Here is a 13,005-nt window from a genome sequence, read left to right as displayed (position 1 = left end):
ATTGGTTACCTCCTGCCTCTTCCACTAAAAGAGTCTTTTTAAAGCAGGATTTGGGGGGTTTATTTTTCTTATGTCAGTGTATGCAACTAGAACAAAGTCTCACTCATAGCAGGCCACTCACTAAATGTGGATGCACGAATCAACTCTCAGATCTTGTCGAGATGTCACTTAGGGGATGACCTAAGGGGATGTGGAAGGATCACGCTGAGCAAGAGCTAAAGTCAAGAACATGTGGTCCCTGGCTCACGAGAAGCCTGCAATCTGATCACTCTGGGTTAGGTTGCTCTGTTAGGCTGATAGCAATTCACTTCCCCAAACTCTAAATTCTGTTTCCTGCTAGGCTGCAGAGAGGAGGGACAGTGCTTCGGGTAATAACAACCCTCATTTTAGCAGAGGCTCCAGGCTGTTTTCCATGAGAGTCATCTCCGGGCAAACACAGCAGGTTTTCAAAATAAATTTAGTGTCTCATTTGGGATGAATAGTCTGCATTTTCATCTTGTAAATCATACCCAGCAATCCTTTTCTCAACTTTGACCCTTGAAGAGTGGAGGAAATGGTATTTCTGAGCAAACCTGTCACTGGATGGGAGTCTAGTACACTTGTAGGAAAGGGTATGGAGAAAATCCTTATCTCTTTTGTCAGGAGTCTCCCAGTGCAGGATCTTTTATCCTTGACTAAGCTCTGACTCAAAGTTTCCCAAAACACACACACATACACACACGCACGCACCAGAATTAATATATTCAGACTGAAACCAGCAAACACAGTGGCTCATTGTGTAGAAGTTGACCTTTACTGTGACCTGACTCCATGAACTCCATAGACATGAGAGTCAAAACTAGACAGTTGTATGGGGGAAAGGTAATGATATTATGGATCCACAAGGCTGTAAAAGAATAACAAAGAAGATAAGCAATAAGAAAAGCTTTCAAGGTCTCACAGCTCAGTCCCCTGTTTGGAGGGAAAAGGGTTTTATTTCTGTCTCAAACATAGGCTTAGGCAAACCCAAGCCTTGCTCTTTGTGGTGGGCTTATAAGCAGGGTAAATGGAAAAAGGGAAATTCCTGGCAAGTACTGGTTTGGAGATGGTACAAAAAAACCTCAGTAAGTATAGTGTATTTCCTCCTTTCCTGAATCCATACTAACTTGCCCAGTGAAACTTTCTTTAGTCCTTTGCTGATTCCAAAACTTATTTTAATTCGTGTGTTTCGTTTCTTATTTCCTTTCCCACAGATGGTGGGTAAAATATAAGCCTGTAAAAGTGAAGCTTAAAAGACTTTCTTTTCTTTTTTTGGGTTTCAAATATTTCACATGACTATACGGTAGTCCCACCTCATCTGCCCACACTTACATTTTTCCTCTTCCTAGCATTAATAGGTCTAAACATTTGGTTAGGCAGGAAATTTAGAATAGAAATTCCATCCACCATTCTCTTGTCTCTTGTAGGAGTTTTTAAAAACGATTGAAGAGGTTCAATTCTAGGTGCAATAGAGTGAGCACACTGAGTCATTCCACCCTCTTCATCCCACTGACTGTAGCTACGAAACCTGCATACAATAAATGAAGCATCTGAGAGCTCTGAAGGTAAATAGTAGCAGTCAGATTGGAGAAGATGACCAATATGGTGAGTTTATTACTTTTTCCCCTCTAGTATCACTTAAAATGAACTCAAGTCTGCCCCCTAATATGCAAAAACAATAATATACAATGCCAAGTGAAATTTATTCTGAGAATGCAAGACTGGTTCAGGGTTGAATATCAGTCAAGGCAATTTCATCATATCGACATTCTGAAGAGTAAACTAACAAATACCAAAAGTATGAAGTATAAAAGAAGAAATTGATAAATTGGACTTCATCAAAATTAAAAATTGTTGATATGCAAAAGACAGTAAGAGCATGAAAAGACAAGCTATTTGCAAAAGAAAATATTTGCAAATAGTATCTCTAAAAAAGGAATTTAACCAGAATACCTAAAGAACCATCAAATATCAATGAAAAGAAAACAATCCAACTCTGACATAAATCATAACAATGTTTACTTAGGTCAGTCTCCCAAGGCAATAGAAAGAAAAGCAAAAATAAATAAATGGGATGTACTTAAACCTATAAGCTTTTACACATCAGAGTCTCATTTCCTAAATGAGATGAAAAGATAGCCTACATATTAGGAAAAAATATTTGCAAATGATGTGTCCAACAAGGGCTTAATTTCCAGAATATACAAACAGCTCAGACAACTCAGTAACAAAAAATAAAAAAAACTCAATCAAAAAATGGGCAGAAGACCTAAATAGTCTTCTAGTATAGAAAGTTAAAAGTGAAAGTGAAGTCGCTCAGTCGTGTCCGACTCTTTGCGACCCCATGAACACCAGGCTCCTCCATCCATGGGATTTTCTAAGCAAGAATACTGGAGTGGGTTGCCATTTCCTTCTCCATCTACTATATAGAATAATAATAATTTCTCCAAAGAAAACATACATATTCTAAGAGGCATGTGCAAAGATGCTCAACATCATTAATTATTAGAAAAAAGCAAATCAAAACTGCAACAAGGTACCACCAAATACCAGTCAGAATGGCCATCATTACAGTCTACAGGTAACAAATACTGGAGAGAGTGTGGAGAAAAAAGAACTCTCCTGTACTGTTGGTGTAAATATAAATTGGTGTAGCCACTATGGAGATCTTAAAAAACTAAAAATAGAGTTGCCATATGATTCAGCAATCCCACTTCTGGGCATGTAACCAGAAAATGTAAAAACTCTAATTCAAAAAGAAACATGCACCCCAATGTGCACAACAACACTATTTATAATAGCCAAGACACGGAAACAAATGTCCATTGACAGACGAATGAATAAAGATGAGGTGGTACCTATGTACAATGGAATACTACTCAGCCATAAAATGAATGAAATAATGCCATTTGCTACGACATGAATGGACCTAGAATTTATTGTAGCAAATGAACTAAGACAGAGAAAGATATCGTATGTTACCTTTGTGCTTAGTCGCTCAGCCGTGTCCAACTCTTTGCGATCTGATGGACTGTAGCCTGCCAGGCTCCTCTGTCCATGGGATTCTCCAGGCAGTGGGTTGCCATTTGCTTCTCCAGATGATTCCATTATGTGGAATCTAAAGTATGACACAAGTGATCTTACTTATGAAACAGAAAGAGACTCACAGACGTAGAAAACAAATGGATTGTTACCGAAGGGGAGAGAGGGTAGAGGAAGAATAAATTAGAAGTTTGGGATTAGCAAATACAAGCTGTTAATACTATATACAAAATAGGTAACAAAATCCTATCTAATAGCACAGGGAACTATGTTCAGTGTCCTGTAGTAAACCATAATTGAAAAGAATATGAAAAAGAATATGTTTATATATGTATAACTGAACCACTTTGCCATACATCAGAAACTAATACAATGTTGTAAATCAATTATATTTCAATTAAAAAAAATAAAAGAAGCTAATATTAAAACGGGTAAAAGACTTGAGTAGATACTTTACCAAGAAGAATGCAAAGATTGCAATAAGGCCCATGAAAAGATGTTCAACGTTATTAGCCATTAAGGAAATACAACTTATAACCATGACACATTTTTAGAATGGGTAAAATAAAAATTACCAAAATACAAAGTGGCAGCTAGGATGCAGAGCAACTGTAACTCTCGTACTTTGTTAGTGGGGATGTAAAATGGTATATGCCCTCTGGAAAAATTTTGAAAAAAATTTTTATTAGCATAGAGTTGATTTACAATGTCACATCGGTTTCTGCTATATAGCAAAGTGTATCAGGTAAACATAAACATATTTATTCTTTTGGGGGGCTTCCCAGATAGCTCAGTGGTAAAGAACCCATCTTTACCAATTCAGGAGATGTGAGTTCGATCTATGGGTCTGGAAGATTCCCTGCAGAAGGAAATAGCAATCCCTTCGATAGTCTTGCCTGGGAAATCCCATGGAAAAAGAAGCCTGGTGGGCTACAGTCTGTGGGGTCCCAAATGAGTTGGATACAACTTGGCAACTCAACAACAACAAACAGCAGCACATTCTCTCTCAGATTCTTTTCCCATATAGGTCACTAAAAAGTGCTGAGAAGAGGTCCTGTGTTACACCGTAGGTCCTTATTAGTTGTCTATTTTACATATAGCGGTGTGTATTTGTCAATCCCAGTTTCCCAGTTTGTCCCCCCTTACCCCCCACAACCGTACGCTTGTTTCTACATCTGTGAGGCTATTTCTGCTTTATAAATAAGTTCATTTGTACCACATGTAAGCGATATCGTATGATACTCGTCTTTCCCTGTCTGACTGACTTTGCACACTCACCACATCCAGCAATCCTATTCTCGGGTATTTACCATACAGAGATAAACACATTTACAAAAGCAAACAAGCTTTGTACAGAAGTGTTTACATAGCGGCTCTAGTCATAATCACCAAAAATTGGAAACAAGCCAAATGTCCTTTGATTAGTGAATGGATAAACAACCCATGGTGCATCAACATAATGGAACACTACTCAACAATATCATGAAACCAACTTTGAATCATTCAACAACTTTGATAAATCTCAAAGGCATTAAGCTGAGCAGAAGGAACCAGTCTGTAAAGGTTACCTATTCAATGATTCCATTTATATGAAAGTCTCTAAAGGACAAAGTCATAGTGATGAACAACAGATTAGAGCTGGAGAGAGAGTGTGATGGCAAAGGGACAACACGAGGGTGTTTGGGGCAGGATTGAGCTGTTCTGAATCTTGATTTTGGTGATGGTTCTATGAATTTATGTACATGTTAAAACTTACAGGACAGACAGTACATACAAAAAAGTCAACTTTACTGTATGTTAACTTTAAAAATAAAACTGGAGAAAACCCAGAAGATTGCACAGACACAAAGCAGGCAGAAAATCATCATTTTACTCAGTTTTCCATTTCTACTTATCTAGGGTAGAAAACTGTTCAGGCCAAGTACTTTCAGGTTTAATATTCTACATGTGTATTCATTCCCAATTTCCATCAAAGCATCCATGCAGCTTGAGTGACCCAGTGAAGATCTGGAACAGATAGCCGGGGGAAAGGACTGGCTGTCAGAAAGTTAATGACTTGGCCTGATGCCATGTTTAAAGGAACAAGAATGACATTCAAACCTTAATGGAAGTATTAAGGTTCAGTATAAAGTATTCAGTCCAGGAGACAAGGAGACAGGCTTTAGTTTTAATCAGCTTTTCCAGCAATAATCAGCAATATGTTCCAAGAGTTTGCTGGGTCAGCAAATGACCAACTTCAAGTTCTTAAGCCCACAAGAAGGATAAGCCATTGCTCTTCTATGATCCTCAAAACAAAGCTCTATATACAACAGTACTATGCCACCTGGCCTAAAATAAGACTACAAATTTGTTATTTTTTTTTTAGACTGAAGCTGCCTGAGGACTTACCTGCCTTATGCACAGTTGCTCCCAATACCCAACATATAATAGATATTCACCTAGTGTTTACTGGATTGTGTTGAATAGTAGAAAGTAGCTTTAACTTGGGGCTTCCCAGGTGGCTCAGTGGTAAAAAATCCACCGGCCAACGCAGGAGCCACAGGAGACTTGGGTTTGATCCCTGGGTCAGGAGCATCCCTTGGAGTAGGACATGACAACCCACTCCAGTGTTCTTGCCTGGAAAACGCCAAGGACAGAGGAGCCTGGCAGACTACAGTCCATGGGGTTGCAGAGAGTCGGACACGACTGAGCATATGCCTCTACACAGAGCTTTAACTACCAGGATTATTTTAGAGTCTTAGTTCCAGATGAGGTTAGCAGTCATAGTAAAAATAAAATGAGAATGTCTGGTAGGAAAGAGGGCTAAATGTTTTTCAAGGTCTGAACCACAAGCAGAAAAAGGAGGCATCATCTAGAATCCTAATGACGGAAGTCAGGAGACGTGAACTTGGCCCAGCCTGGGCTCTAGCTCTGCAGCACTCACAGAGCAGAAGCACAGGGAGTGCATAGGCCGGGGGGCCACACCCCTTGAGCCCTGGGGAGCAGAGCTGGTATTTTTTTGAAAATATCAAGAATGAACTGAGAACACGCTTTAGCTTGGCTTGGGTCAGTTTTCAAGTCACCTCAGGAAAAGTGAGAGCTACTTGCAGGAATCTCCACGCATTATTTCTGTCAACAGCTCAGGAACGCAGGCAGCCTCGTTCCTGGACCAGCTCTCTCTCAGTCTGTCTGCGATCCTTTATTGGCTCCATTTTCCTCTCTCCACCCACCGAGTCCTCTGCTTCTGCACTGACTCCTGTTGCCACTACTAACAGGGAGATCTCTTAGAATTTTCTAGTTCTGATAGGTTACAGGATGTCACTGGGCCACGATAATGTCACAGCCTAGACAACGGACGGGCTGCCCTTGGGTGATAAACGCCTGCACACATGAGGCCACAAAAAGTCGGGGCCAGGGGTGGGGCAGTTCTCTTCACAAGTGCTAGGAGGGGATGGGACCTGACATTCAAGCACAGTGCTTCCTTGGGGTTTGGGGTTGGGGCTCATGGTATTTGGGTGACTCTCTTCTTACTGAGATGACACAACAGGTGGAGGGGAAGTGAAGGCAGCGACTCTGCAGGCCGGAAGGACAAACTCACAGAGACTGGAGGACACAGCTCCTATTGCTGCCAGGCACTCTCAGGCCAGACACAGAGTTGGAACTTTGCTCTCTGGACCGGGAGGTGCCCTCTGCTGCAGATTTCTTTTGAGGCTCCTGCGACTCCTGCATTGACAGGCGGGTTCTTGATGACTGAGCCACCTGGGAAGCCCAGATCCTGTTACTCTACTACCTAAAACCCTGCATGCCTCCCACTCCTCAGAATCACAGCCCAGATTCTTACAATATCTGACAACGCCCAGAACAACATTGGCACCCTACTCATCCCCAGGCGCCCCCGCACCCCCACCTTGTTCTGCTGCGGGCACACCGGCCTACTGGCTATTACTTGGACACTCCAGACCTGCTCCTACCTTCGGCCCCTTGCACTAGCTGTACCTTTGGCCCCTTGCACTAGCTGTACCTTCTGCCTAGAAAAACCGTCACCCAGGCAGCTCCAAGATTCTCTGTGATCAACTTCCAGTCTGTCCCGCCCTCTGGCCTGTGTTCTAGATTCCCCTTGTCCTGCTTCACTTTTCCATAGCTCGGATCCCTTTCGAACACAGCACATAATTAATTATTGATCAGGCTTATTTTCTCTCTCCGGTAGTAGAACATAAACTCCAGAGAACAGGAATTGTATCTATTTTCTCCACTGATCGGTCTTTAGCACCAAAAACAGAGTAGGTACAGAACAAGAGCACAAGAAAGAGCTTTGAATGAATGAGCAAGTGGGTATCAGCTACCGTGGGCGGCGTTTCCCTCCCTGGCAACCTCAACTTCTGATGATGACCTGAATCACTCCCTCACCTTTCATTCATTCATTTATTCATTTGTTTGCTCAACAATTATTTATGTGTCTGTTCCGTACCAGGCATTAGAGATAGCGAACAAAACTAAGTCACCACCTCTTTCCTTGCCAGGAAGACAGGCGATAAATACATAAACAGATTGAATGTGCTCTAATGTTACATGCTATGAGATACCAGGATATGCTGCCCCCAAATATGCTTCTTTTGCATAAGGATTATTGTAAGCTGATTATTTTGAGAAAGAAATCAGAGTAGAAATTACCCTTTTGTAAGGAAAATTTCCATTCATAAAAGAAATCTCCATTTGTAAAAAGCGTCTCTCACTCTGTACCAGGGAGAAGAGGACTCTAAATCACAGAAACCTCTTCTCCATAGAGAAGGAAGGCGCAGATGTCACTCTGCAAAGCAAGACTTACTCTTGTTTATTATATTTTCCTAGTCACCTTCCCTTAACTTGCCACCTCCCCTCCCACCTTTCTTCTTTTGTTGTAGTGGAAGATAATGTTTAAGTCCAAATTCTAAACCACTTCTGAGTCACTCTTCCCAGAGTTTCTCTCTGTATATGAGGCACGCTGCTGCTGCAGCTATTTAATCGCTCATTCATGTCCAAATCTTTGTGACCCCATGGACTGTAGCCCCCAGGCTCCTCTGTCTGTGGAATTTCCCAGGCAAGAATACTGGAGTGGGTTGCCATTTCTTTCTCCAGGGGATCTTCCCAAGCCAGGGATAGAACCTGCATCTCTCGCTTCTCCTGCATTGGCAAATGGATTCTTTACCACTGTGCCACCTGGAAGCCCAGGTATACACATGTTAATAAACTTCTGTTTGTTTTTGTCTTTTAAACTGTCTTTTGTTACAGGTTTCCCTGGTGGCTCAGACAGTAAAGCATCTGCCTCCAATGCGGGAGACCTGGGTTCAATCCCTGGGTTGGGAAGATCCCCTGAAGAAAGAAAACCCGCTCAGTACTCTTGCCTGGAAAATTCCATGGATGGAGGAGTCTGGTAGACTACAGTCCATGGGATCACAAAGAGTCGGGCACACTGAGAAACTTCACTTTGTTACAAGGACCCCAGCTGAGAACCTCAAAGAGAGGAAGTAGGATTTCTTCCTCCCCTAAAGGCCATCGTATGCTAAAGCTGGAATTTTCCTGGCAGTCCAGCAATTGAGATTTTGCCTTCCAATGCAGGGGGTGCAGGTTCGAGTCCTAGTTGAGGAGATAAGATTCCACATTCCTCGTGGCCAAAAAACCAAAACATAAAACAGAAGCAATATTGTAACAAATTCAGTAAAGACCTTAAAAGTGGTCCAATTCAGTTCAGTCACTCAGTCATGTCTGACTCTTTATGACCCCATGGACTGCAGCATACCAGGCCTCCCTGTCCATCATCAACCTCTGGAGCTTGCTCAAACTCATGTCCATTGAGTTGATGATGCCATCCAACCATCTCATCCTCTGTCATCCCCCTTTCCTCCCACCTTCTATCTTTGCCAGCATCAGGGTCTTTTCAAATGAGTCAACTCTTTGAATGAGGTGGCCAAATTATTGGAGCTTCAGCTTCAGCATCAATCCTTCCAATGATATTCAAGACTGATTTCCTTTAGGATTGACTGGTTGGATCTCCTTGCAGTCCAAGGGACTCTCAAGAGTCTTCTCCAACACCACAGTTCAAAAGCATCAATTCTTCAGCGCTCAGCTTTCTTTATAGTCCAACTCTCACATTCATACATGACCACTGGAAAAACCATAGCTTTGACTAGATGGACCTTGGTTGGCAAAGTAATACCTTTCCTTTTTAATATGCTGTCTAGGTTGGTCATAACTTTCCTTCCAAGGAACAAGTGTCTTTTAATTTCATGGCTGCAGTCACTATCTGCAGTGATTCTGGAGCCCAAGAAAAGAAAGTCTGTCACTGTTTCCACTGTTTTCCCATCTATTTGCTGTGAAGTGATGGGACCGGATGCCATGATCTTAGTTTTTTGAATGTTGAGTTTTAAGGCAGGTTTTTCACTCTCTTCTTTAATTTTCATCAAGAGGATCTTTAGTTCCTCTTCACTTCCTGGTCCCCATAAAAGAAATAAAAAGGAAAACAACCAATCAGGATGAGGTAGAGTGTTAGTCTCAGGAGGGTGACTAGGGAGGCATCACTGTAGAAATAACATTGGTGGAAGAGTCTGAGTGAAGTGAGGCAGGAGCTGAACGGCTTTTGGGAGAGGTGCTCTCAGCAAGAGAACGGTAAGCAAAGGACCAGCAGCAGCGGCGACATGCCCTCACTCAGCCAACCTCAGGTGGTACAGCCTGCCATCACCACCCGACACCTGATCAGTGGGAGGTCCTGATAGCACTGGGCAAACAGCGATGCTGTAGATGTACTGTTTCAACTCTCAGATGGTTCCCCTCTTGTTCTTAGTTCTCTCTCCTGAGACAGGAAGGAAGTGGGCAGGGAACAACCATCAAAAGACAGACAGAGCTACTGAGGATACAACATAAACTGCTTAGAATCTACTAGGCCCACGATGGCAGATTTGATTTCCAGTAGGCCCTGAGTCTCGTTACATGCTCACTGTAACACACCAGCATGCTAAATGACACACCTACAGATGCCATGAAAGTTCCAAGGCCAACACTAGAAGGCCAAAAAGTAGGTGGTGATCCAATTCCTGCAAATTCTCACCCCTTCCCCCAAATAGCTGGAACAATTCTCCCACTCATTAGCCTAGGAAATAACCCAGCTGGTAAAAATTAACCACCCCCACACTAGGGGGTTGCTCTTGCCTTTTGAAATGGACCTGTGTTCTGCCTATGGAGTGTGCATCTCTGTTTTCACTTTACTATGGCTCATTCTTGAATTCTTTCCTGCAGGAAGCCAAGGAACTTTGTGAGACCTGGGACATGACCATTCTCTCAAGCCCCATTTCCTGCAACCTCTTTACAAAGGATATAAATAAACCTACTTTTACCTAGCACTTTGCCTCTCACGGAATGCCTTCTGCACTTAAACATAAAGAAGTTGAGTTTCATTAAGTCTGGAGATGAGTCATGCAGCTTCAGTTGGAAGATGCAAATCCCATCTGAGGTGTGCAGTTTCACTCCCACTTGCCATGGCAGCCCTTCCCAGCATGCACACATCTCCAAACCAAAAATAAAATTAAAACACAGCAATGAAACACAGCCCTTCCAAACATGCACACATCTTCCACACCAAAGATAAAATTAAAAACACAGCAACAAACTTTTACTCGAAGCCTCTATGCTGCAGGCAACATGTTAAATTTTTTCCCACACATTTAATTCATTTAGTCTCCAAATATACAGGTTCAGTTCAGTTCAGTCGCTCAGTTGTGTCCAGCTTTTTGTGACTCCATGAACCACAGCACGCCAGGCCTCCCTGTCCATCACCAACTCCCGGAGTTCACCCAAACCCATGTCCATTGAGTCGCTGATGCCATCCAAACCACCTCATCCTCTGTCGTCCCCTTCTCCTCCTGCCCTCAATCTTTCCCAGCATCAGGGTCTTTTCAAGTGAGTCAGCTCTTCACATCAGGTGGCCGAAGTATTGGCGTTTCAGCCTCAGCATCAGTCCTTCCAGTGAACACCCAGGACTGATCTCCTTTAGGATGGACTGGTTGGATCTCCTTGCAGTTCAAGGGGACTCTCAAGAGTCTTCTCCAACACCACAGTTCAAAAGCATCAATTATTCAGTGCTCAGTTTCCAATGGCACCCCACTCCAGTATTCTTGCCTGGAAAATCCCATGGATGGAGGAGCCTCGTAGGCTGAAGTCCATGGGGTTGAGAAGAGTCAGACACAACTGAGCGACTTCACTTTCACTTTTCACTTTCATACATTGGAGAAGGAAATGGCAACCCACTCCAGTGTTCCTGCCTGGAGAATCCCAGGGACTGGGGAGCCTGGTGGGCTGCTGTCTATGGGGTCGCACAGAGTCTAACATGACTGAAGTGACTTAGCAGCAGCAGCAGCTTTCTTTATAGTCCAACTCTCACATCCATACATGACTACTGGAAAAAGCATAGCCTTGACTAGATGGACCTTTGTTGACAAAGTAATATCTCTGCTTTTTAATATGCTGTCTAGGTTGGTCATAACTTTCATATTTAGGTACTCCTATTTTATAGATGAGAAAATTGAAGCATAGGGATGTAAAACTTGACCAAGGATCTCACTAGTAACTGGTGGAAAGTGAAAGTGAAAGGGTTAGTCACTCTGACTCTACAACCCCATGGACTGTAACCTGCTAGGCTCCTCTGTCCATGAAATTCTACAGGCAAGAATACAGGAATAGGTAGCCATTTCCTTCTCCAGGGGATCTTCCCAACCCAGGGACTGAACCTGGGTCTCCTGCATTGCAGGCAGATTCTCTACCATCTGAGCCACCAGGGAAGCACAGTAACTGGTGGAGCCAAGAGTCATTTTTTTAAAGACAATTTACTTCTTGAATCTTTAAATAGGAATTGTCAACATTTTTGTCCATAATTGAAGCATTTTTTAGTGTTATATGAAATAATGGTGCTTCTGATAATCAGTAATCACTTAGATGTGATGAAATTTGGTAGGTAATTGTATCAGTAATTGTTTGACCATCCCCATGCTCTTCGTACTCAGAGCAGATGAAGTAAGAGATATAGAGAGGTTGTTTGACACTGTAAGATGATGGAGTAGAAGGATGTGTGCTTATCTTCTGGGAGAACTTCAAAATTGCAGCTCGCTGCTGAGCAACCATAGAGAGGAGAATGTTGAATCCCACCAAAAAAAGATACTCCATATTCAAGGGTAAAGGAGAGGCCCCAACCAGACAGTAGGAAGGCAAAATCGCATTTAGAATCAAACTCCATACCCGTCGGAGACACTCGGAAGGGTTGAAATAGAGATGAGATCAGTTCAGCCCTGACTCTGAAGTAACTGATGGAACCGATAGTCAATTCAGAGCCAGGGCTGAACTGACCTTATCTAAATTTCAACCCCATCCCTGCTGGCAAACAATGTCTCTGCATCTCTTACTTCATCTGCTCAGAATACGAAGAGCATGCTGCTAAGTCGCTTCAGTTGTGTCCAACTCTGTGTGACCCCATAGACGGCAGCCCACCAGGCTCCTCTGTCCCTGGGATTCTCCAGCCAGGACACTGGAGTGGGTTGCCATTTCCTTCTCCAATGCATAAAAGTGAAAAGTGAAAGTGAAGTCGCTCAGTTGTGTCTGACTCTTAGCGACCCCATGGACTGCAGCCCACCAGGCTCCTCTGTCCATGGGATTTTAGAGGCAAGAGTACTGGAGTGGGGTGCCATTGCCTTCTCCAACGAAGAGCATGGGGATGATCAATTACTGATACAATTACCCACCAAATTTCATCAAATCTAAGTGAGTATTGAGTATAAGAAGCACCATTATTTCGTATAACACTAAAAAGTGCTTCAAGTAAATTACGGAAAAAATGTTAAGATGACTCCTATATAAGAGATGGTTCAAGCAGTAAATTTTCTTTAAAAAATAGATGATTTTTAAGTATGGTACATCCATAGCCATCAAAACCTTTTTCTTTCCTGT

Source organism: Bos mutus, chromosome 5 (genome assembly GCF_027580195.1).
Source record: "Bos mutus isolate GX-2022 chromosome 5, NWIPB_WYAK_1.1, whole genome shotgun sequence".
Classification (NCBI taxonomy): domain Eukaryota; kingdom Metazoa; phylum Chordata; class Mammalia; order Artiodactyla; family Bovidae; genus Bos; species Bos mutus.
This window is presented reverse-complemented; position numbering follows the sequence as displayed.